Genomic DNA, 22744 nt, shown 5'->3' with positions numbered 1-22744 from the left:
ACACACACACACACACACGCACACACGCGCTGCAATATATGTGTAAACTTAAAAAAGAGTGGGCTTGTCCGGGGGTCAAGTCTTTTACTTTTTTACAGCTAATGCCCTCCGCTTGATCGCAGCCGCAGAAAATTTGGCCACTTTCAGTGTTACTTCTGGGTTTTTGTCTCCTAGTAGGATTTTCAGCCGCTGAGATTCAGATCGACCTGGAAATTTCTGAACGATAGGGGAAATAAACAGTGACCTGATATCCCCATAGAGGTCGCAGTGTAGCAACACATGTGAAGCCGTTTCCACCTCTTTCAGACCACATGGGCAGACTCGTTCAGCATAGGGTTTGCCCACATATCTGCCCTCCCATACAGGAGCTCAAAAGGTGACAACTTAAGTCTTTTTGTGGGTGCACACCGAACACGAAACAGTGTTATGGGTAACACATCTACCCATCCCAATCCCGTTTCCTGGGTTAATTTTGCCAATTGGGTTTTCAGAGTCCGATTCATTCTTTCAGTTTTCCCTGAACTCTGAGGCCTATATGCTGCATGCAGTCTCCATTTCACTTGTAGAACTCGACATACTTCTTGTACTACTTGATCAATGAACGCTGGCCCATTATCACTTCCAATGCATCTAGGTAATCCAAACCTCGGGATCAATTCAGTGAGGAGTCTCTTAGTTACCTCTCATGCCTTTTCAGTTCGGGTGGGAAAAGCTTCAACCCATCTACAAACACAAGGAGATACTTGAATCCCTTAGAAGGGACCAGCTCTGTGAAGTCCACAATTAGGCTTTCCATGGGGACATATCCCACATGCTGAATTCCAGGAGGTTGTACCGGTCCCTGCCTGGGATTGTTTTTAGCACAAAGAACACATTTCTGTGAAATACAAGTTGCTAATTGTGATAGATTAATAATATACAACTTCCGACTGAGACTCTCTCTGGTTGCAGTACCGCCAAGGTGAGTAGATTCATGATAATTTCTTACAATTGTGCCTGCTAGATGATGAGGTACATAAATCCTATTGTCCGGCAGGATCATCCAACCGTCCTTCACAACCGCTCCTTCCTGTTCAGCCCACTTCCTCTCTTCTGGGGTATAGTGAGGTTTAACTTCTTCTGGAACTACCTCTGGTATGAGGGCTGCTATAAATCCTCCCACAGGCTTTTGGGCTGCCTCTCGGGCTGCTTTGTCAGCAGCACGATTTCCTCTGGTTATTGGATCCCTTCCTCGTCCATGACCTTTGCAGTGCATTACAGCAATCTGTTCTGGAGCCCATACTGCTTCCAACAGGATTTCTACTTCAGGTCCATATTTCAAGGCCTTCCCGTGGGCTCCGATTAGACCTCTTTCTTTCCATAGAGCTCCATGTGCATGCAGGGTTAAGAAGGCATATTTAGAATCAGTATAAATGTTTGCCTTACATCCGGCTGCCAATTGCAGAGCTCTAGTTAAACCTATAAGTTCAGCTTTTTGTGCTGAGGTGCCAGCAGGCAAAGCTTCAGCTTCCACAACTTCCTCATTGGTGACCACAGCATATCCTGCTCGTCTGGCACCTTCATGCAGGTAACTGCTACCATCAGTATAATATACAACATCTGGATTTTTCAATGGTTCATCTTTCAGATCAGGTCTACTGGAATAAACTTCATCCATTATTTGGAGACAATCATGTGATTCTTCATCATCTACCTCTGGTAGGGGCAGCAAAGTCGCTGGACTGAGCATATTCACTACTCGTAGATGAATCCTGGGATTTTCACACAATAGGCCTTGGTATCTAGCCATCCTTGGGTTCGTTAGCCAATAACTACCCTTATATTCCATGAGTGTCAGAACAGCATGAGGTACATTCACATACATCGTCTGGCCGAAGGTAAATTTATCAGCTTCTTTGACAAGGCTTGCAGTGGCCGCTACTGCCCTTAGGCATGGAGGCCATCCTTTTGCTACTGAGTCCAATTGTTTAGACAAATAAGCTACTGGACGGTTCCAACTTCCTAATCTCTGGGTCAGGACTGCCGCTGCAATCCCATTCTGTTCATGTACATACAGCTGAAAGGGTTTTTCCGAATTAGGCAATCCAAGGGCTGGGGCCTCCATAAGTCGTTGTTTGATAACTAAAAAGGCTTGTTTCTGCTCAGGTCCCCATACAAATGGGTCCTTTTCTGCACCTCGAGTGCTTTCATGTAAGGGCTTGGCCAGACTGCTGAAATCAGGTATCCATAGTCTACAAAACCCTGCTGTTCCCAGGAATCCTCTAAGTTGTTTTCTTGTGGTAGGTTCCTTGATAAGGCAAATAGCTTCTTTCCTCTCTGGTCTCAATGCTCGTTGTTGGTGTGAGATGTCAAAGCCCAAATATTTGACCTTTTCTAAACATATCTGTGCCTTTTTCTGGGAAACTCGGTAGCCAGCTTCCCAGAGCAAGTGGAGCAGTTCTTCTGTCCCTTCTTTACAGGTATCAAAATCCTTTGCCGCTAGTATAAGATCATCCACATATTGCAGAACCACCTTTTCTCCCGGTATTGAGGGGTAACTTGTTAGATCCTTCGCCAAGGCAGTGCCAAATAAAGTTGGGGAATTTTTAAATCCCTGGGGCAATCTTGTCCAGGTTAGCTGGCCTTTTGTTCCTGTCAAAGGGTCTTCCCACTGGAAGGCAAATATAGGTTGGCTCTGTGGTGCCAGCCGTCAACAGAAGAATGCATCTTTCAAGTCCAATACCGTAAAAAATGTTGCTTCTGGTGGGATCAAACTCAGCAAGGTATATGGGTTTGGTACATTTGGGTGCAAGGTCTCGATAGCCTGGTTTACGAGCCTCAAGTCCTGTACTGGCCTGTATTCATCTGTCCCAGGTTTCCGAACAGGCAAAAGGGGTGTATTCCATTCTGATTGGCAGGGCTTAAGCAGACCATATTTTAATAGGCGGTCCAAATGTTTCTGGATGCCCTCCGCTGCTCGCCGGGGTAAGGGATATTGCTTTACAGATACAGGGGTAGCCATAGGTTTTAGGGTTACTACAATTGGAGCTATATTCTTAGCCATTCCTGGTGGGCTATTTTCGGCCCATACTCCTGGTGGCACCTGTAGAGTTCGGAGGAGCTTGTTTAATTCTGTATCCAATGTGGGTTGGACTTGCAAGGCTGACATTAGGCGCCATGATTGTTCCTTAGGTACTGAGAGGGTAATTATTCCTGCTGCTTTTGATGGCAGTTTCATTTCTGGACCTCGAGGAGTGAAGGTGATTTGGGCCTGCAATTTGGACAGCATATCTCTGCCTAATAGAGGTATTGGACACTCAGGTATATACAAAAACTGATGGGTTAAACGATGTCCCCCAATCTGGCATTCCAAAGGTTGGAGGAAAGACCTCTTGGCTGACTGTCCAGTGGCACTTTTAATGACTACACTTTTGGATGCCTTTTTCTGCAATAGTTCTGGGAGTACTGAGTATTCAGCCCCAGTATCAATCATAAAGTCTATTAAATGGCTCCCTAATTGAATCGTGACCGTGGGCTCCTGGAAGCCTAACTTTATGGAGTCCGGTCGTTCCTAGTCTTGAGTAAAATCCTCTTCTGCCAGTCCAATGAAATTGTCTCTACTCCGTCCCTGTCCAGGTCTCTGATATCTTCCATCTCGGATCATTCCCCGTCCCCGTCCCTGGTTTCTTGGGCCGGAGCCTGGGCCTGGGCCTGGGCCTGGGCGTACTTCTTCCAACCTCAAGGGTTCAGGACACTCCCGCTTCCAGTGACCCTCCTTCTTGCAATTCGCACATTGATTCCTTCCCAGTGGTGGATTCCTTCCTCGCCCTCTCCCTCCATTTAAGGGGCGGTAGTCTTGCTTCACTGCTGTGGCTAGCATCACCATCTTTTCCTTCTGCCACTTCTTCTTCTCTTGTTTCTCAGCCTCATCCCTATTCCGATAAACTCGGTGTGCAATGGCCATAATTTGGCTCATCAGCATCCCTTCCCATCCTTCTGATTTCTGAATTTTCTTACGAATGTCAGAAGCGCACTGGGCCACAAATGTAGCAGTAATCATTCTGCTGTTTTCAGGGGCTTCAGGGTCAAAAGGAGTCCATATACGATAGGCTTCCTGCAGCCTCTCTAAAAAGTCTCCCGGACTCTCATTTGGTTTCTGTTCTACTTCTGAGACTTTAGACATATTAGTGGGCTTCTGGCATGCCCTGCGGATACCTTGCACAAGTGTCTGGCGGTAGGTGGTAAGTCTGGCCAGGTGAATTGCATTGTTTGGATCCCAATTAGGATCTTCCAAGGGAAAGTTGTCCTGAAGATGACGATCAATATTAAAAATATTTCCCACTCTGGCCTGCTCACGCAAATATATCTGTGCCTTTTCAATTATGTCTCTCCTTTCCTCAGTGGTGAAAAGAGTATTTAGGAGCTGGCGACAATCTGTCCAAGTAGGACTATGAGTATTTACTATTGAAGTCACCAAGTCCATCATAGCCTGAGGTTTTTCTGCGAAAGATGGGGTGTGTGTTTTCCAATTCATCAGATCCGTAGTCGTGAATGGAATATATTGCAGGGTCGAAGTTCGAGGTGGCCGTGGTCCGGGTTGCCCATTAACCAGCGCAGGCTCCTCAAGTGCATCAAATACTCTTCTAAGAGGGGCTACTACGTGACCTTTCTCTTCACTTTGCTCTAGGGGCCTCAAATCATAGGGGATGGTATTTGTCCCAAGGCGTTCTTTTAGCAGCTTTATACGCCTGGCTGTATTGCTTGCTGACCGATCAAGGTCTCCCTGTAACTTCTGTAATATTTCTCTAGGACTTGGATGTACAGGGGTTTGGGGTGGGCAATCAGTTGTTCCACTAAAGGAGACTGTAGATGGAGGTCTATTAGGAGTCACAGGTGGAATAACCACTTCTGCTTGGGCTTTATTATAGGACTCCAATGCCTCCTGAAGATATTTATCATAATCTATCAAGGAATCAAGCTCTGTGACTCCACCCCCATTATTCATTCCACTTTCTTGCCTTGGGGTTACAACTGGTGGAGTGTTTGGATTAGGCTCCCTTCGATGTGGAGCATAGGGTGGAGGTGGAAGCACCTCTTCCTCTGGCCCTTCAAAAATGGGTTTGAGTTTATTTGGCAAGATTCCTTTCCTAGCTTCGGCTTTTACAGCCAATAATTTACATCGTTTGACTTTGCATTTCCTTATCCATGAAGGATTTTTATTTAATGTGCTCAGCCAGGAATCTATATATGAAAATTGTTCTGGGCACCCTCCAGTTTCTTTGGCGATATCAGTCCAAAGTTTGTTTACTAAATTTATATCAAAGGTTCCCTGAGATGGCCATCCAGTATTTTGTTTTTGCCATTCTAGTTCACATAACGTTCTCAAGCGCTCTGGTGTCATTTTGACTCCATATGCCCCTGAGAAGGCTTTCTTAAAATTATTTAACATACAATCAAGAGGTGTATTTCCCCCCTTTGAACCCCCAACTCCCATTGTATGGCCCTGTGAAGTATCCACTCAGTCACTCACAGACGCGCTTTGTGGGGTTTCTTGCCCAGATGGAGTCGCCTCACTGGGAACCGAAGTACTACCCACTCCACACTCAGGTCAGCTACAGATTGCTCTGTACTTTCTCACACATACAATGCGCTGGATACTTCACCACACTCTACCTCCCAATTTTTCCCTTTTCCTCCACCAGACCAACATCTGATGTACCCAACCACCTAGCGTACTCAGTTCCCCTTTACTGAGACGCAGAAGTTTGATCAAGACTTCTCTTCCTCCCAATTAATTGGAGGGCCAAAAATCCCTTTGTGCACTTACCCTTGGTTGGTTCCCTGTTTCCCCCCGGTCCGTCGCCGCCAGTGAGCAGGGTATGAGACAGACGAGACTTCTGCGTTCCCCTGGAAAAATTTACCAGTGCGCGCTTGGGTAAGCAGTTTAGAGATCCTCTCTCTTGTACCCTGCCCAGTAGGGCGAAGGGGCTGCGTTCCAGCAGACCACTTATCCGAGTCACGGGGGCACCATAAAATGTAGCGCCCTGCTTGTGGTTAACGCTTAGCTGGAATGAAATATTCAACGCAGCAATAGAGAAATTAAAATAATAATTTATTTGTCAGACAAATAAATGAGAGACTCAGTGGTATATGGTTACCAAGCTCTGGCCTGGCCTCCTGCCATTCTGGCCAGCACTTATATTTCCTTAATCCAGCCCCCTTGCTCCTCCTGTGGCTGCCTCTGTCCAATCAGCCTGGTTGAAATTCCTATTGGCTGTTTGCTAGAACCAATCACAAGAGATACACCCATTTCCTCGCCCTTTTATGGAACACAAAGAGCTATATATTGTTACATCTATAAATGACAAATAAGTAGTAATATATCTTACATGTGTCTCAACATGGAATCTTAATTACCAGCTCACCTCTTGCCCTCCTTGCCCTATTGCCTTCCAAAACAAATGGTTAATCTTAAATTTTTATCTTCAACAGATGTCAAGGATCTTGAGTTCACATCAACATTGAAAGATCTCCTTCATTTGATGGTTTCTAAACAAAAAGGCCTGACAACTATATATCAGGAGTGCTCGATGGCGTCTCCTGTCTGGCAGGAGGCTGGGCTCATTTGCCCCTCTGGTCTCCTATTGCAATATGACTCTATGAAATAAGAATCTAGCATTTCTTAAATCCTTTGCATAATTACATTTAAGCCAATATATTTAAGCTAATATATTTCATACATTATCATAGGTAGCCTTTTAAAAGGAATAAGGCCTTTGTAAAGTAAAAAAGGAACTCAGTAAAAAAACAGCTTCAAAAGAAGCCTCTTCAGTTTACACCCCTCCTTTCACAGCCAGCTAGATGCTTCTCCATTGCTCCTGGCCTTAGGAAAATACGGCTCAAGTTTTAATGGGAGGCCCATGGTGTTATTTTACCCATTCCTAATTGTGTTTATCTCTGCTTTTTTTATCTTCTGTAACATGTAGGATCAGTGTCCTCGCTCTCAGCCTGTAATTTCCTTTTTTTTTACGACTTTGAGAATTGTTTTCTGCTATAAATCAGGGGGCCCCTTTCCTAGGAGGAAAAACATTGCCAAGGCCTTTTAGGCAGCTGGTCTTTTGCCTGGCATGAAACATTTGAAAATCTTTAAGCTTATTTTAAAATGCAAGCCCTGATTAAACATATAGAAGCTTTGATAAAAATGCAGGCTTATGATTAGATGCCTCAACCTGAGCCTCAAGTGACAACAAATGACACAGAACTACCCCTAAGCTACGTACCCACTCCATCAAGAGCAGGTAACCTCCCATCCATCTGATCTAGGGAACCACCCATGTCAGGGGATGATTGGTGGGTGCTAGAAGAGATAAGAGTCCGGGAAATCAGCCAGATTTACAGGATTTATTAGTTCCATTCTCCTATTTACACAGAGCTCTCAGAACACATCTGCATCATTTGGGACCAAGTTACGGTAATCTGGCAATCGTAAGGCCGGTACAGTGGTAACGTGTTGGCTTCTCTCTCACTGAACACTTCCTCCTGTTGTTTTTTTTTAAATAATATTTATTACTTTTTAAAAAAACAAGAAAGGGGAAAAAATACAATGCAATATATAAACAATACAAAACACAACACTGACACATTGACCTAAACAAAACAAAACAATAACAATTTAAAAACATACATCATACCATTTCAGTACTCTATCTTTCATACCCTTGTTTCATCGACCTCCTCTCACCTCCCTTTTTGTATTCCACTTCTATTAATTGTTTCAGCAATTCCTTGGGTTGGACTCGATGGCCCTTGTGGTCTCTTCCAACTCTATGATTCTATGATTTCCATCTTTCTCTATTTTCTCTATTTTCTGTCATATAAATATCTTAACTTATTTTTACCCTTATTTTCCATTAATACTATAATGCTTATTTATGCTTAACTCCTTATAACATTTCTACTAAAGCCATAAGATTTCATTCCAACATTTTTCTAACACTCAGTAATTTTACAATATTTCTATTTCTAAAAATAAACTTTAAACTTTTTCCAATCTTCTTCCACCATTTCTTCTCCCTGGTCTCGGATACTGCCAGTCATTCGTCAATTCCATATAGTCCATCAACCTGGTGATCTTCTGTCCGAAGCTCTTAACTCTTTTCCAAGTCCCTTCTGCAGGTCTTCTTCATATTTATACATGCACTTTACTTTGTCTTCTACTGATCTTGTTCTTATTTTCCTTCCTTTGATGCTGAAGAGCAGATCTCGGGGAAGCTCCAACCTAGCAATGCTTTTATTCCTTCTCGACAGGTCAGCCAAATCTCCATGGTTAAATCTAAAATCCATAAGGTATTTCAGGACATGTTTCAAAATTCCTCCAAATCCAAAGGTCCCCACAGCTCCAATCTCCTCACGACCCAAGTCCAAATCCCAAAGGTCAGTAAATCCCTGCATGAAGGGATCTATCCAGCTTTCCTTCTCCAGTCCAGGCAGGGCTCCGATCCTCAAAATCTGACTTTTTCTAAATTCAATCATAAAAGGCCTCAACTTATAGTCCTCAATTTGCCTCTGTAAGGCTGGGGCTCCCACTTGTATTACTTTAGGTTCAAGAACAACAACTTTCTCCTTCACCTTCTCGACAATTTGCCCTGTCAAAGTAGATTCCTGTATCAGATCCTGAATAATTTCTGTATTGATGTTCACTTTTTGTCCCAAATTAGTCACTTTTTGTCCCAAGTTATCAATTTTAGTAGTCATAACATCTGTCTTCTTGTGGAGTTGTTCCAACGAGTGACTTATCTTGCATAATGCAATCACTAAAGCTTCTTCTGTCGACATTCTCAAATAGTCCAAGGTCAATCCCTGATTCTCACAGTCTCTTATCTTGCAGCTGGTTCCCCTAGCTCAGCTCTTATAACAGTTTCAAAGGCTCCCTCTAGAGGGAAACAGTTTCTATTTGTGTCAATCCTTTTAAGCACAGTTCAAACAGTAAATATAGTTTCAATTTTCAGTTACTTTTCCTCCTTTTTAAAGGCAGAAGAGGACAATGGAAACAATATATTTCTCTTATTTAGCTAACTGTCAAGATACGTTCTATTCACAGCCAATGAACTTCAAAACGTCAATCTTACTGGCAGCCCCTTTCCAGGTTCAGAGCAGTGGTGATTTAATTTTCATCACTCTCTCCTGCAGGCTTGCGCGATCCAAAATTTCCCCCCTCTTCTCCTACTTCCAAGGGGGGTTTAATAGTTTTAATCGATGGAAGTTTAATCCTTTGCAGAAGACTTTCCAAGACCTTAGCCTGCAATGTCTTTGCTTCAATCTATTTACAAAAGGGGAAGGCGGACTTCCTGTTTGAAACCTTCCCGTTTCGGTGCCAAATTAAGACATTTATAGATCCAATTTTCTGTTCTACTCACGGGTAGTTGTTTAAAATCGAATTGTCCACAGGAAAAAGTCAGCGCTCTCCAGCAACAGCAATGCGGCTTCACTCCGTGAAAGAAGCAATCAATTCGAAGCACCGCGCTGCTCACCCCACGTCGCTCCGGCTCCCCGAAACTGGATCTCCCCACGAGTAGGGGAGGCGCAAAAGGTGCCAGCCAAATCCCAGGTTCACAGGCTTCTCCCGCCTGTGATTTTTAGTGGGTCTCCACCTTCGCCGTGGCGGCCAGACCCTGTTTCCACGGAGTAAATTCCTCCTGATCAGAGGAATTCCGCCATTGCCAGAGGCGCTAACCCGGAAGTCCGAACACTTCCTCCAAGTCTCGGTATTGTGGAGGGATTCCAGCTTTCTTTCCCAGACACGTTGGCCCTCCTTTCCCGAGGTTCCCCTACTCCCAGGCAGTTCTCCAAACAGTGCGCGGACCCGAAAGTCAGGGACCACTGGTGCCATGAAACCACCGGGTTGTGCAAGGCCAACCAACTAATTCCCAGAATAATCGGTGGCCCCACCAAGGTGGCTACGTGAAAGGCGATGGTCTCAGAGTGCGTGGAAATCCTCATCCTCATGGGAGGAGTCTGATGCGTCACTTCCCCTCCCAAAAGTTCCCTTCCATCAATAGTGGTCACTTGCAGAGGAAAATCCAGAGGCCGAAGATGCAACTGGTGCTGCGCAGCAAAGTCCCTGCTGAAGAAGTTCACACTGGCCCCTGAGTCCACTAGGGTGTGGACCTCCATTGCGTGGCCATTTGGGAGCTCCAGCAGCACCCTCACCACTATGCCTGGTTTGGGGTGGCCTGGTCGGGTCTCTTCGCTGCTGCTGCCGCCTGGCTGCTACCCCAGTTCACCACCAGCCAGGCCTTCCCATTTCCCTGCACCTGGGGCACTTCCTCTTCTCCCTGTGGAGTGGCCCCCACCATTCCCTGCCAGTTACGACACTCCGGACACACTCTGGCAAAGTGTCCTGGTTTCTGGCACAAAAAACACCTCTTGGCCACCTGCCAGTCCTTTCCCTCCTTTCTGCTCTGCAGTTGGGCTTTTGAATGTTCCCGCGCGCAGGCTGAGTCGATCTCCATGGGCTCTTGCTGACTCTGACCTTGAGTAGCCCCTGCCGGCATCTCAAGAATGTGATTGCCATGGAAACGCTCCCCTATGCTCTGCCTCCTCTCCAGCAAACGGGCTTCCTGCCTGAGGCCCACCGCTAAGGCAGCCTTAGTTAATGCGTCCATATCTTTGGGCCGGGGCCCTCTGGCAAGCTCATCTTTCACGTCAGAATTTAGCCCGGCCTTAAACAGGGCCTGCACTGGTTCGGAACTCAAATCCCAACCCAGCTTGTGGACCAGCATTGCGAACTGAGACCAGTAACTGCACACAGTCAAATTGCCTTGCTTCAAAGCCAAGAGTTCCTGCTGAGTCATATCAACTTGACTCTCATTTGTAAACATGGCGTCCATCGCCTGATAGAACTTTGCCAAGTCCCGGAGTGCATCGTTACCGGCTACTATCAGTGGCCTCACCCACTCATATCCCAACTGTAAAAACATGCTGATTTAGAAGGCGATTGGACCGGATCCGGCCCCCGGGCCTTAGTTTGACTACCCATGGTCTAGAGTGCTGTCTCACGATGCATGTAGGACCAAGAGACACAGAGGGTGAGGGAGCTGCTGCAGTCACCTGCAATACCTGTGTCTTCCTGCCTGAGAATGTGAAAAACTATACCTGCAACAAGTGCGAGCTGGTTGCCTGTCTGGAATAGAAGGTACAGCTAGAAGAGAAGGTACAACAATTTGTTGGCTATTTGCAGTTTAGTTGCACTGCAGAAAGCTTGCTGGGGAGACCACGCATTACAAGGAACTCAAAAATAACTTTATCAAGGTTTTAATAACAAAAACAAAAACTTCTTTTACACTAAATATATCAACAAGCACGACCCATTCCCCAGGGTACTAAGAGAGCTAGGTGCTGCTCTTTATATACTATACCCAATTGCTGACACAGCTTAATTAATGCAACTTAGCAGCACCTTCTATACTGTTTCACAGCTGTAAAACTGGGTCTCGTTATTTTCTCTGGCCCTTAAAGACATACACATCTTGTGGAACAATAATGAACCTTCAAATTTAAAGAGACCATTCAACACAATTTGAGGCCTGCCTATCCAAACTTCAAGCCACTGGGCGAGATGCGGAATTTCTTTATTTCTTTCTTTATTATTATTATTATTATTATTATTATTATTATTATTATTGATTTTTACATATCATTCCCAAAAATCATATAACATATTTTCTTATCTTATACAATGTTTTGGACGTCCATCAACCGCATCTGAAGGTTTTTCAATCTTTATCACTTAATCTACCGTATTTTTCGCTCTATAACACGCACCTGACCATAACACGCACATCGTTTTTAGAGGAGGAAAACAAGGAAAAAAACATTCTGAATGAAACAGTGGATGTATCATTTTTGGGCTTCATGCTATGGCCACAGACATGTGATCTGATGGTGAATTTGGGGTGACCCAATGCAAAAATCCTGAGAATTCCTGTGGATCCATGCTTTGTAACCACGTTTTTGCACCATTGCAGCCCCAGGCAACAGTGGGTGCGTGATTTTTTTGGTTCAGGCTGTAGCCATGGACATGCTATGTGATCTGATGGTGAATTTGGGGTGACCCAATGCAAAGATCCTGAGGATCCCTTTGGATCCATGCTTTGTAACCACGTTTTTGCACCACTGCAGCCCCAGGCAACAGTGGGTGCGTGATTTTTTGGGTGCAGGCTGTAGCCATGGACATGCTATGTGATCTGATGGTGAATTTGGGGTGACCCAATGCAAAGATCCTGAGGATCCCTTTGGATCCATGCTTTGTAACCACGTTTTTGCACCACTGCAGCCCCAGGCAACAGTGGGTGCGTGATTTTTTTGGTGCAGGCTGTAGCCATGGACATGCTATGTGATCTGATGGTGAATTTGGGGTGACCCAATGCAAAGATCCTGAGAATCCCTGTGGATCCATGCTTTGTAACCACATTTTTGCACCATTGCAGCCCCAGGCAACAGTGGGTGCGTGATTTTTTTGTTGCAGGCTGTAGCCATGGACATGCTATGTGATCTGATGGTGAATTTGGGGTGACCCAATGCAAAGATCCTGAGAATCCCTGTGGATCCATGCTTTGTAACCACATTTTTGCACCATTGCAGCCCCAGGCAACAGTGGGTGCGTGATTTTTTTGGTGCAGGCTGTAGCCATGGACATGCTATGTGATCTGATGGTGAATTTGGGGTGACCCAATGCAAAGATCCTGAGGATCCCTTTGGATCCATGCTTTGTAACCACATTTTAAGTGGGGAGCGAAGGAAAAACAAAGAAGGGACATGAGAGGGGTGTGCAGAGAAGCAGCTGGCTAAGAATGCAGGAGAGGGATTTAACGGGAGGGAGGAAAGAAAGGCAAAAGTTTCCCCCCACCCAAGCCAGCCATCTCTCTCTCTCTCTCTCTCTCTCTCTCTCTCTCTCTCTCCCTCCCTCCCTCCCTCCCTCCCTCCCTCCCTCCCCCTCTCTCCCTCCCTCCCTCCCTCCCTCCCTCCCTCCCCCTCTCTCTCTCCCTCCCCCCTCTCTCTCCCTCCCCCTCCCCCCTCTCTCTCCCTTCCCCCCTCTCTCTCCCTCTCCCCCAGCAGCACAGAGAGGAATTCCCCTCTGCTTGCCTGGAGGGGAGGGGCTTTCCCTGCTCTTTGTTCCGTTTCAGCAAACACAGCAACGAAACAGAGGAGGGTGGGCAGTAAGACCCTGAGGCAGAATGCAGGAAAGCAGCCACTTCCTCTTTTCAGGTTTCGCTTCTCCGTGCAGCGCCGCGATTTGATTTTTTGCCTGATTTTTGCCTGATTTTTCGGCTCCAGGGACCACACATTCGCTCTATAACACGCACAGACATTTCCCCTTCCTTTTTAGGAGAAAAAATCTGCGTGTTATAGAGGGAAAAATACGGTACATTTCATTAATTTCCTTATTACTTTTAATAATCCTTAACTAACAATTCTCTTCATAATCTTGTCTGCAATATTTTGCATAGTCCTCCTTACAAAACTTCTTGCAGTCCTACTAGCGTAATCTGTTTATTACAATTGCTTTTCAAATAGTTCAAATATTTACTCCAGTCCTCTGAGAATCTCTGGTCCTGCAGGTTTCAAATCCTTCCTGTCATCTAATTCTGCATAGTCCATTAATTTCATCTGCCATTCTTCTTTTGTCAGTAGTTCTTCTTGTTTCCATTTCTGTGCCAATAATACTCTTGCTGCCGTTGTTGCATATAAAAACAATTTACTATCCTATCTGTTAATATCCTCCCCTATAATGCCAAGTAAAAATGCTTCTGGTTTTTAAATAGATGTATATTTCAACATCTTTTTCATCTCATTATATATCATTTCACTTTCTTACATTCCCACCACATGTGATAAAAAGATCCTTCTTTTTCTTTACATTTCCAACATTTATTACTTGTTTTATACATTTTAGCTAATTTCACTGGTGTAATATACCATCTGTACATCATTTTCATCACATTTTCTTTCAAGGCATTGCATGCTGTAAATTTTAATCCTTCTTTCCATAGTTTTTCCCAATCTTTTAACTGTATATTATACCCAAAATCCTTGGCCCAATGTATCATAACCTACTTTACTTCTTCATCTTTCAAATGCCATTCCAACAGCAATTTATACATTTTAGACAATCTTTTACAATTATTATTCAATACCTCAATTTCAAATTTTGATTTGTTATGATCAAATCCATTTTCCTTTAAATCTTGTTTAAACATTTCATTGACTTGGCGATAGTGCAGCCAATCATTTACATATTCTTTTACCTCTTCATAAGGTTTCATTTTCCATTTATTTCCTTCCTCTTGTACTAATTTTTCATATGTAACCCAGTTTTTACTCATATTTCTCTTTTTCACACTCATTGCTTCTAAAGGGGACAACCACCATGGTGTTTTACGTTCTAATAGGTTTTTATACCTATCCCATATTTCAAACAGAGATCTTCAGAATATATGGTTACCAAATCCTTTATGGACTTTTGTTATACCATAAATATGCATGCCAACCAAACCTATTATCAAAACCTTCTAAACCCAACAAATCTGTATTTTCTAACAACACCCATTCCTTCAACCAACAGAGGCAAGACGCTTCGTAGTACTATTTCAAGTCTGGCAAGGCGAAGCCCCCTCTTTCTTTAACATCTGTTAACAATTTAAATTGAATTCTTGGTTTCTACCCCTGCCAGATATATCTTGAAATTATTTTCTGCCATTCCTTAAAAATTGCTGCCCCCTTGATTATTGGAATTGATTGAAATAACATATTTGATAGCACATTCATTTTAATAACAGAAATCCTACCCCAAAGGGATAGTTTCATCCTTCCCCATACTTCCAGATCTCTCTTAATTCCATTCCACACCAGTGTATAATTATTTTGAAATAAATCTATATTCTTTGATGTTAACCATATTCCTAAATATTTAACTTTTTTGACTGCTTCTATACCAATCTGCTGCTGCAACATATCCACCAGAGAGCCGTTACTCACTTAGTCATGGCCATAGATGAAGCCCAGATGGTTTACATTGACCATGCCACCTACGCTCACGAGGTCTGGGGTGCCCTGCAGCGTGTGCATCAGCAGGACACGGCTGGGGCCCGGATTCACGTCACCAGACCGCTATTTGATTTACGGTTGCAACCCAGAGGCTGTGTCAGAGAGCATATTTCACAGATGCTGGCGTTGTTCAACCGTTTGAGGCAACTACAAATTCCCTTTACTGAGCAGCAAAAAGTCTTCATATTGCTGAGTTCTTTAGACTCTAGCTATCAGACTCTTTCTCTCACGTTGGAAGCTATTCCAGCTCAGGAGCTTGACCTGGAATACGTGTTGGGTAGGCTGCAGGATGAGCAAGATAAAAGGCTGAGAGAGAAAGGAAGGGCTGCGAAGGGGGTTGCTTTGTGCCCAGGAGTGGGAGTGCAGAAGACGCTGAGAGCTCGGTGCAAGCTTTTGCAGCGAGGAGGTGCTACATTTGCAACTCAGACCAACATCTGCAGAGAAATTGCCTCAGGGTCATCTCCAATAGCAACCGAGAGATCAAAGGCAGAACACGTCGTGGGAGGAGAGGCCTGGTGAGAGGGGACAGAGGTGGAGAGCCAGCAACACATCAAAAGGCTGCTACGTATGCTTTCGTTGGCCAGGCTGCAGCCAATGGCAAACAGCATTGGATCATTGACAGTGGGGCCAGCAGGCATCTAGCTCCACCTGGTGGCTAGTTATGAAACTGCTGGCAGATTCCAGATGGGAAAACAGTCACATTGGCTGATACAACCAAGAGAGCTATTTCAAAAGCTGGTGTTGTGTTTATGCCTTGTTTGAAAGCTGATATTGATGTGTATGTACTTGATGGTATGAAATGTGGGTTACTTTCTGTTTATGCTCTTGACAATGCTGGTTTTCAGGTGCAGTTTGGGAACCAGGTATGCACCATTTCCAAAGATGGAGAGCAGTTAGTACAGGTACGAGGCCACGGTGGGCTGTACATACTTGAAACAGGTGATGACGCTTCTGAGGAAGCACAGACAAAGTGTGCCAACGTCCCCACTCATGACCAGTATATGCACTTATGGCATAGAAGATTTTCGCATGCAAACTGGAGATACGTGCGCAAACAGGTAGAGTGCACTGAGGGCTGTAAAATGAAGGAGTGCTCTAAGTTTCTTGAATGTAGAGCTTGTAAAAAAGCCAAAGTGCACACGACCAATTACCTGAGGTCTGAAAGAGTGACCAAGAAAGCCTTTGAGCTCGTGCATGCGGATCTTTGTGGTCTGATGCCAGTGGCTAGCTTGGGTAATTCCAGATACATTCTGTGTCTGACGGATGATTTCTCAAGGGTGGGATGGATTATTACACTCCGAGATAAAGGGCAAGCAGCCAAGGAGATCAAAGAGTGGGTGGTGGCAGTAGAACTGGAGTTTGACACCTGTGTCAAAGCGTTTCAGACAGACTGAGGGTCGGAGTTTATGGCCTTTAGTCTGCAAAACTTCTTCCGTGCGAAGGGTATTAAGCACAGGAAGTCTGCGCCTTATTCCCCCCAACAAAATGGAGTTGCAGATCGCAGGAATCGAACCCTGCAAGAGGCCATGGAGGCTCTTCTGTTCGATTCAGGGCTGCCCAAATGCTATTGGGCCGAGGCTGTGAAGGCAGTGTCGTTCACGTTGAACAGGACGTATAACTCAGTGGTTGGGAACACGCCCTATTTCATGCTCCATGGAAGGAAACCTACTACTTTCGTACCTTTGGGGTGCACTACTTTCGTACCTTTGGGACGGAGGCTTGGGCATTAATTCCCAAACAGCAGCGCAGGAAAGGTGGCCCTAGATCGCGCAAAATGATTTTCTGTGGATACGAGCCAGGGTCAAAAGCCTGGAGGTTTGCGTATCCAAGTGGAGATTGCTCATGGGTGGTAATCAGCAGGAACGCTGAATTTTGTGAGCAGGCTGGTTGGGACAGGATTCACGGAAACCCTGAAGTGCTCACAGATTTGCTTAGAGGTCTTGGTTCAGGGGATCAACCAATTGCACCTGCTGGTGGAGCTGATGGCGGTGCACCTGCTGGTGGTCCGGGCCGAGCTGCCAACCACCACCAGGGGGCAGTGCCAGATGGGGCAATTCCAAAGAGAGAGGTGAAGTCAGAACCCAGGAGTGTACCCTCATCTCCGCAGGCTTGGCCTAGTTGGCGCAGGCGCGGAAGCTCTCCCTTGTGTCTCACAGACAGGCGCAGTCCAGGAGCGCAACGCAGGTGCAGCAAGTCACTTAGTGGTTCACCAGATGCCAGGGACTCACAGGCAGAGTCCAGCACATCTGGGTCAGAGGGGGAGTCCGGCCTGGGACCAAGACAGTCTAAGCGGACCATGAAGGGTAAACCACCTGATCGTTTCACGGTCACGAATGTGTTGGGTTATCGCCTGCCCGGGAGCACTGCCAGCATCCCAACGCACTCCGGGGTGATTAGTCTGGTGGTCATCCTCTGGCTGCTGTCCAGGAATCCTCCTTCAGTCCAGAGAGACCGATAATTAAGCGACTTCTCTCTTATGAGAAAAGCACACTAATTTCTCCTGAGTAAAACATCAGAAGAAAAGGCAGTTCGTAGAATTCATCTACTTTATTAAACTGCATACAGAACAACACACGTGGCTGGTCGTCCCGATCAGCCCAGCTTGTGAGTACTATGACTCAACACTGCTCCAGTCCAGGAGTGGAAGGGACGAACGTAACTTCACCCCGGTTACGCTGAAGACAGTCTGAGAACTGACTCACACTTCCTTTCTCATGCTGTGAGACATCTGATGTAAACAGCTCTTGCTGTTTCCTGGCAGCTTGGCAGCTGGTGGGAACCGAAATCCCAACAGAATGTGTGGGGTGGTTTTGCTCAGTGTGAACCAGAAAGCTTTGCTGAGGTTCAGAAGTTACCTCAGGCAGAATCCGGCAAGTGGCAGCAAGCCATGGAAAAGGAGCTTAGTGCCATGACGTCTCTAGGAGTCTTCACCCTCACAACTCTGCCAGCTGTCCAGCAGGCAGTGAGTTGTCGCTGGGTCTACAGGTTGAAACCCACTGCAGGTGGAGAGCCACAATATAAAGGTAGATTGGTGGCAAGAGGCTTCAGCCAGCGACCAGGGCTACACTATTCCCAGGTGTACGTGCCCACAGCCAGAAATGAGACCATGCGATTGCTTTTGGCGATAGCAGCGCAGAGAGGTTCTGAAGTCGCTCATTTTGACATTGATGTTGCCTATTTAAACTCACTGCTGCAGGAGGAGATCTACATGTTACCTCCACCAGGGTTTGAGGGCGACAAACCAGGTCTGGCATGGAGACTGCACTGTTCCATTTATGGCTTGAAGCAATCAGCCAGAAATTGGAATTTATGTCTCAATGAAGCTCTGGGGAAGCTAGGGTTTCAGAAGAGTCTTGCAGACAGCTGCCTGTACCTGAAGGGGTCAGGCCAGAAGCAGGAACTGGCTCTTATCTTTGTTGACAACACTGTATTTGTTTCCAGGGCAGGTAAACAGGTGCAGGAGTTTGCAAGGAAGCTGAAGCAGCACTTCAAGCTCAAGGAGTTAGGTCCTGTGAGCTTGTACCTTGGGGTGCAGATTCACAGGGACAAAGATGGCTGTTTTTTGCTAAAACAGAGAGCAAAGATAGAGCAATTACTGCAAAAGTTCAAGATGGCAGACTGCAAAGGTGTCAGAACACCAATGGAAACATGTTTTCTGAAAGACAGCCAGTCTGAGGTAAAGCCACAGTTCGAGAACCGGGAGGTGTTTCAATCTGCTCTGGGGAGTCTGCTATATCTCTCACAATGGAGCAGACCCGATATAGCCTTTGCTGTTAATCTCCTGAGCAGAGAGGCTGCGAAACCCAGTGTGGTGGCCTGGAATGGCGTAAAAAGGGTCCTTTGTTGTTGTTGTTTAGTCGTTTAGTCGTGTCCGTCTCTTCGTAACCCCATGGACCAGAGCACGCCAGGCACTTCTGTCTTTCACTGCCTCCCCCAGTTTGCTCAAACTCATGCTGGTAGCTTCGAGAACACTATCCAACCATCTTGTCCTCTGTCGTCCCCTTCTCCTTGTGCCCTCCATCTTTCCCAACATCAGGGTCTTTTCCAGGGAGTCTTCTCTTCTCATGAGGTGGCCAAAGTATTGGAGCCTCAGCTTCACGATCTGTCCTTCCAGTGAGCACTCAGGGCTGATTTCCTTAAGAATGGATAGGTTTGATCTTCTTGCAGTCCATGGGACTCTCAAGTGTCTCCTCCAGCACCATAATTCAAAAGCATTAATTCTTCAGACTTCCGGGGGCGGCACGAACGGCAATGGCGGTCTCCTTCCTTCTGTGAAGGGGAAGCTCCGCAGAAACAGGGTCGTCCGCTACGGCGAAGCGGAGACCCTCGTTGAAAAACCGCAGGCAGTGGAAGCCTGTGGCCGTGGGACTCAGCGGGCACCATCAGCGCCCCCCCCCCAAATTGCGAAGGGACCTCGTAAGGGGTTCCGGAGCGTGACGGGGGTGGCGCGGTGCTGTGAGTCGATCGCTCTTTCTGTGGGGTGAAGCCGCGAAGCTGCTGTCGGTGAGCGCTGACCTTTTTCCTGGGACTATTCGGCTAAGAAAACAACTACCCGTGAGTAGGTGAAGTTTAACGAACCTGTGATTAATTGGAAAATAGAGCTTGAATTTGGCACTGAAGCGGGAGGCGCAACCAGGAAGTCTGCCTCCCGGCTCTGTTTAAGGTTTCAAAGCAACAACGTTCAAATCTAATGCTTTGGAGTTTGTGAACTTAAAGACTTAAATCTCAACATCAAACAGAAGATTCCCTCTCAAGTAAATTGAGGGGAAAGGGGATAAACCTGATTTTTGCCTCTTCATTTGTGGATTTACAAAAATTTCTGAACCCCCGGCAATCGGGCTGCCAAGTTGCTAGAACTGTCAGGCTGCTTTGAACTGTCATATTGTAACTCACACTTCTTGGAGACATTGTAACTTTATTAGGATTTTGTGGTTCCCCTCTAAATACCATATCATAACTGACTGTCAGAATTGACTGTGCTGTTGTGCTTTGGTGAGTGTGACAAGTTTCAGCCATCCTCCTCAGCTTTGGAACTGGAGGGCAGGGCAGGGATGTTGGTTTACTCAGGACAGAAAATAAGAAGCACTTCTTCACACAGTGTGAAATTATGGCCTTCATAACCACAAGATGCCAATTTGAGATAGCTTTAAGAGGGGACAGAGAATTTTTTTCTCCTCTCATAACACTATAACTCATGGACATTCAATAAAGATGAATGTTAGGACATTCAGGGCAGATACAAGAAAGTACTTCTTCGTGCAATGTATAATTAAACTATGAAATGTGCTCCTGCTGGAGGTGGCAAAGGCCACAAACTTGGATGTCTTTAAAAGAGGATTGGACAAATTCATGGAGGATAATTCTATCAATGGCTACTAGCCATGATGGGTATGTTTTGCCTCCACAGTAAGAGGCAGTATGCTTCTGCACACTACTTGCTAGAAACTGCAGAAGGGGAGATTGCTCTTTTCCTCAGGTCCTGCTTGTGGGATTCCCCACAGGCATCTGGCTGGCCACTGGAAGAACAGGATGTTGGACTAGACAGACCAATGGCCTATTTCGGCTGCAGACTCATGTAATGTTCTTATGATTACACATATTTATGAAGAATAAGGCTAGAAATGGCTACTAGCCATGATGGTTGTGTGTCACCACCATGATCAGAAGCAGTATGCCTCTAAATATTTATGATTGGGGTACACTGCAGCAGGAGGGCACTGCTACCCATACGCTGCTTGCGGGCTTCCCACAGGCATCTGAACACCATGAGAATAGAATCCTGACCTAGATGGGCCTTTGGTGTGATCCAGCAATTTTCTTAGGTTAGTTCTGAATGTGATTCAGGGGACTGTCCCTGACCCTGTGCTACATTTTGAAAGCCCCAGCTTGAAGGCCACACATAAGCCTCCTCTTGGTAGAATGTCATGACTTAAACATTTTGAGTTGGCCACCAAGCCCAGTTACAATGTGGGCCACAAAAAAAGAGTAAGTTATAACACTCCTCAGTTTTCCCACAAAAGAACATCTGATTAGGTTACCATAGTAAAGGCTGGTCCATTAGAGCAAATGAGACACAGCCTCATGAACCTCAGTCTGCCCAGACAGCCCTCACGTGTCCTGCCTTCTTACAACCAGTCCAGGGGATGGCACTGTTGGGATGCAGCCAAGGAACCGGGGGCAATTGGCAGGCCCCCAGCTGGCCCCAGCCCACTAGCCGGTGTGCCAGGCAATCTCCAGTCCTTGGATCAGCATGAAACTGCGACCCGAGCTTCAGATGCCTTCAGAATCTGAGCACGCAAGCCAGCAGAGTAAAACGCTTTGCAACAGAAGGGCAGGGAGAGGCTGTGTGAGCATATTTACAAGCAGTTTATTCAGAATATGTTAGGACAAAGGAAACATATCTTCTCTCCTTCACTTCCAAAGCAAGAACAGCTAAAAGCCATAGCTATACACAAACGGAAGTTCCCAGCAAGCTGTGCTGGAGTGTAAATAGGCATGTGACGCACAACAGTTATGCCTGTTCCTAAAGGTAGAAAGGAATATTCTAACATCCTCCCCCTTTCCGTGTAACCTGTGTCACCTGTGTCGCAGTATTTCAACCCAACTGCAACCGCTGTACATAAACCTTAAGTTGTTCTCTGTTAACAACCTTAGACAACAGATCTGCAGGAATTTTGTTTCCTGGCATGTAGGACACCTGAATGAGTCCTTTCTGGACTCCCTTGCACGATGTAACTTAATCTGCAAGTATTTGGTTCTTTGCTTGCAACTCTCTGAGGCTAGAAAAGCCAAACAGGACCTGTTGTCTTGATACACCTGTATAGGATACACCATAGTAAAGGCTGGTCCATTAAAGCAAATTGTTGGTTTCTGTGTGTTGCCACTGTGCAGTGCTTGGAGTCACAAGACTCTGTTTACATTCCAGAGATTCCATACTGTTGGAAGTCTCACGGGAGACAGATGTGATGTTACTGGTTTCCTGTTCCTTTGTTGTTCAGTTGCTCTCTGCTTTCACAGAGAGGGGATGTGTTTCTTTTCTGTCTGTGTCGCTAGAAAATAAAACCTTGCGATGTAGCTCATAAATCTCATCACTTCTGCTGCTTTGAAACTCTGCTGAATGGGAACGTGCTTGGAGCCTTATCAGAGGCTCAGGTCGTTAATCACGTCGGAGGGCGATTCTGGAGGAGCTCGGTTGAACGCAGGTTCCGACACAAATGAGGCACAGCCTCATGAACCTCAGTCTGCCCAGACAGCCCTCACGTGCCCTGCCTTCTTACTTACAACCAGTCCAGGGGATGGCACTGCCTGTCAGCTATCTCATCCTCCTAAGTCTCAGTGTTGCCCTTTTAGAACCGATTCAGGAGGAGGAGGACAAAACTAGAATTGGTTGGCTCTGTGTCTCATTGGCTCTGGTTCTACCTACTATTGGGTTCCTTGCCTTCTGCTCTACCAGTACCAATGGGCACCAGCCACCACTACATCACTGAGGAGACACAAAAGCAACATAGCTACCTTCACACGTAAGATGGCACGAAAAATGGGGAGTGCAAGACACTGCATAAAAGAAAGCATGGGGGCTAACAGATTGAGGTTGAATCCTGACAAGACAGAAGTACTGTTTTGGGGGGACAGGGGGCGGGCAGGTGTGGGGGATTCCCTG

General features: G+C 45.9%; 2 long non-coding RNA genes across 2 annotated transcripts in view; one reads left to right on the top strand and one right to left on the bottom strand.

Moving 5' to 3' along the window:
• LOC309333278 overlaps positions 1-22744 on the bottom strand; it is a 332363-nt gene that overhangs the window by 151043 nt on the left and 158576 nt on the right. The window lies entirely within an intron of this gene.
• LOC309333265 lies at positions 728-4998 on the top strand. The gene is made up of 2 exons (XR_014152429.1): positions 728-4391; positions 4435-4998. It is a non-coding gene; the product is annotated as an uncharacterized lncRNA (long non-coding RNA).

The sequence above is a fragment of the Podarcis erhardii genome (genome assembly GCF_964252035.2).
Source record: "Podarcis erhardii genome assembly, chromosome: W".
NCBI lineage: Eukaryota > Metazoa > Chordata > Lepidosauria > Squamata > Lacertidae > Podarcis > Podarcis erhardii.
This window is presented reverse-complemented; position numbering and strand designations above follow the sequence as displayed.